Raw genomic sequence first — 4,088 nt, forward strand, 5'->3', positions numbered from 1 at the left:
TGCTGGGCAGACCAGACAGGGTGTAAAAGGCTTTATTTAAAATAGCCTACATTAAATTCTGATTAATTTGCAAAAGGTTTCACAATTCAGTGAGCTATACTTCTATTTTTAGTTCTCATGAAGCAAAGCATCAGGGTATGTAAATACAGCATCAATGACTGAGAATTTGTTAATAACATATTTGTTAATTTGTTAACAACAACAATAAATCCTCAAATTCTCAAGTTGAGAAGTTACTAAAAGCATTCATGAATTTAAAGGCTTTTTTAGTGTTTTAAAAGCTGCTTATATCAACAGTTCAATTAAAACGGACATATTTTCATCAGATCAATCATCACTCAAAAAAATGAACAAGGAAGGTTGTGCACTTTACATAATATTTGTATATTCAGTTTACTTATAATAATTGTCTTTGTTGACTTGAAATGTTTTTTTCTATTAAAGTCCACGTAATTATGTCTCAACTTAACTGTACAAAATCCTAACGCGTTGTCTAAACACAAACCATTTATGTTAAGTAAAAAATTCTTACACCCAGAGGGTGGCAGTATAGTGCGACGCCAACTGCCATGAAACCCCAAAGAAGAAGAAGAGCAAGACGCGTCAGACTAACGTGTATTTGAATCTGCACACCTGCGTGACCCCCTGCAAAGATTTTCTTCGATTGGTTTTGACAGAGGGACGTCTTACCTTTTCCACGACTGGTGAAGGTAGGAGGATATTTGTTTTTCCACCAGTATCGATCATTTTTTATTTGTAATAAGAGATATGTTCTTTATTTTTGGCCTGCTTTAGTTTTAGAGAGTTCTAGCGTCTTAGACATGCTGAAGTTAGCATGCTAGCTTAGCCACATGGCGCAGGTTGGTCCGCTGCATATTTACATTATTTGGGCGAAAAGAAAACGTAATAAGAGAGAGTTCATTTATTAAAGTTCTCCGTCGCTACGATGGATTTTTAAACTGGAGCGAGTCTACGACGGATTTTTTTTCCGTCAGTTGCAGGGTTCCTGTCTGTCCTTAATGTCTTATATTCACTTTTCATAATTTTAAGGCTGTAAATAGGATTACATTTCTCAAATAGTGTAATACATTTCTTAATTTTAATTTGAAAAGACGCGGTGTATTCTATCAATACTTGGTTTGAAACTTTTGTATTTTCCAATTTGTTGTGATACTTTCAATAAAAATTACAAAGTGTGATTATTTTTGTTGGTTTGTAGTTTTTCAGATTAATTAAATTTCACAAAATCTTTATCTAATCATTTTGTTTGTTTTCATCCTTTGCAATTTTTCAGGTCCTTAATAAAAGGTGTGTTTTCTGTTCCTGCCAAGGTACTCACAATAGGTAAGATCTGCAACATCTACTAATGTAAATACTGTTTCTTGCGTTTATTTAGTTTCATTTAATTTGTTAGTTCTGAGTAGCTTGTTTCTGTTTGTATCCTGTTTACTTTTAATTATCAGTAGCAATTGATAATTTCAGTTTTTAACAGATTATATAAATGTTTTAAATTATTTTAAGTCATATGGTTTGCTATTTGTAAAACTCTTCTAAAATGTATTTATTTTTTGCAAGTCAAGCTTCTTTTAACTGAAATCACTTTTTTGTTTTGTTTGTTTTTTTGGGTGGTGTGTGTGCTTAAATATTCAAATGAAAGAATTATAGAATACAGTAATATATGGTGTTTTTAGTAAAATTATTATTATTTAGTATACACCAATAACAGGTTGTTTGTGGACATTATTTAAAGGTGGAAGCAGAATTTCTGAGGATTACCACTGTTCCCCTCGTCACAACGTTTTTTGCACAACTTGACCACCACGCTGATCAGCTCATCAGAGTGCTGAAGACGGGTGGATCTGAAGGAAAGAAAATTAACCTCACCTTTGCTCCGACTGCACAGGTGTGGTTTACTACTTTGTAGAACACATTTAGGAATAAGTAAATTTTGTCTAGTCTGTGTTGCCATTTGTCAGAAACCAATAACATTGCAAATGCACCCTATATGAATATAACATTTCTTTGATTGTATTTCACAAAGCTTCTGAGATTAACAGCTAATTTTTTTTTTTCTTTAAACAAATTGCTATTTTGTATTTACACTACACACTATGGATAAATAACCAGAATTTTGAGGAAACTGATGTACTGACGTTCAAAATGACCATTCAAAGTTACAAGCAACAGAAAGAACAGAACTTTTTTTTTCTATTTAGAATGAAACTGTTGAAAAGAAGAGGGAGTGCCTCCTCAGGGCACTTTGTATCTATCTAATGAAGATCCGAGCAGTCTCTTCAAAGACTATCTGGTAGGTAATACTAACAATTACTGCAGCAGTAACGGTATAGGGCTTTTAAGAATATCACAATATCCATTTAACATTGTGGGATATGACTTGTAGGAATGGCAATTTTGGTCTAGACCAAAGTCATGTTTCTGATAATTTAATCTAAAAATTTAAAAATTATAATCTTATAAAAGTAGAATTTATGGCAGCGCTGCTATATTAGATGGCATCAGATCATACAAGTGTAATTAAGTGGCCAGTGAGTGTACAAATTGTGAGGAATCAGTTTGGACCAAAAGTTAAAAGTAATCAAGCACTATTTTAAAACATTTATGGAGAAAACTGCAATGCATTGAGCTCTTTGGAATTATGTAATTGGCTGGTGATTTCATTGTTGTCCATTTTTGTGTGTGGAAAGGATTCAGATGGCTGTGCTGCCCAGAGGGACCTTGAACAAGTTGTCTTTGGCATCTACAGCATTAATGCCGAGGGAGGTGATGCCACCACCACTCCAGTTGATGTTGGAATAGTGATTGAGGGTGTTGAAGTGCTTCACGACTTGGGAGACATCGCTTCTGCATGTGCACTCTTAATGGGTGTCATATATGCATTGAACCTCAGTTATCCTCAGGAACTGAAAACGTTCTTTGAGGTGCTTCAGAAAATCTTCCTCCAGCTGGATGCTACCAGACTCTCAACCAAGGTACAGATGCTTAAAAACAAACTGAGTGAACAAACGTGTGGCGTTTAACATGAAGGCCTGCTTTGCACTTGAAACCATTTAATTGAAAAGCACTTAAGTTTATATACCTTTTTTTTTTGTGTGAGACACGCACCACTGTTCTGGGTGACGTTTCTTTTGTCATGTAAAGCGTGTCCAGAGTTTTTTTTTTGTTTTTTAAAGGTAAAGATAACCAACTTTAAATGCTGCCACTCATGGGTATGTTTAACTTTTTTTTTCTCTCTTTTGTAAAACAGAATTGATAATAAACAATTGTGTTGTTGATAAACTCTTGTGTTGTGAATAAAGGAACTAATAAATGTTGAGTTGAGTTTACTGAAGTATTTTGTGTGGAACCTGTTGACAAACTAGAGTTAATTCAACCTAACTAGTAAAAATTCAAGTTAGCGAAAGCGTTTTATTTTGATTAAGCTTGAATTTAATGTTTTGTTGTAAAATCATTAGTTTACTTTGAATAAACAAATATGTAATATGCAAATTCTAAACAAATTTGGTTAGTCCATATAACATAACTGACTTTAGTTGGTTAAACTCAAATGTCTCTTGTTGAGCAAAAATTAATGATAATAGTTGGCTTGACTCAAAAATATTATTTCTCCCTAAAACAACCCCATTAAGTTAGATAACCTTGAAATATTTGTTTTCAACTTTCATAATTATATTTTGTGGAACCTGTTGACAAGAAAAAATTAATTAAAGTCAAGGTTTCATTTTTTTGAGTGATTAAAGTCTGCCGCATTTGAATTACGGTGCAGACAAATAACAATCTACCAAACAGTTCTATATAACAAAGCACTGTAACGGCTAGACACCTTGGCAGCAATACATAATCGTGAATAACCTTTAACTATTTTTTTTTCCTTTTTGTAATGCAGAATATTCACCAGGCTGTCACTTCTAGTTGGATGCGTGTGTACTTGAATGCCGTAGCATGTAACGTTAGCATGATCAAACATAAAATCAGTAACTTAGCCTAACAGTTCGCAATTAAATCCATATCCTACCTTTTCTTGTAATCCAATAAAATCAATCCATGGCGCTGAACGTCATCGGAGATGT

The 4,088-nt window shown here is 33.5% G+C and overlaps 1 long non-coding RNA gene across 1 annotated transcript; it reads left to right on the top strand.

The window, feature by feature from the left end:
• The first annotated feature begins 586 nt into the window (after positions 1–586).
• LOC306846299 lies at positions 587–3,347 on the top strand. The gene is made up of 5 exons (XR_013782055.1): positions 587–710; positions 1,295–1,344; positions 1,751–1,903; positions 2,217–2,308; positions 2,706–3,347. It is a non-coding gene; the product is annotated as an uncharacterized lncRNA (long non-coding RNA).
• The last annotated feature ends 741 nt before the right edge of the window (positions 3,348–4,088 follow it).

This window comes from Barbus barbus (genome assembly GCF_936440315.1).
Source record: "Barbus barbus genome assembly, chromosome: 26".
Taxonomy (NCBI): domain Eukaryota; kingdom Metazoa; phylum Chordata; class Actinopteri; order Cypriniformes; family Cyprinidae; genus Barbus; species Barbus barbus.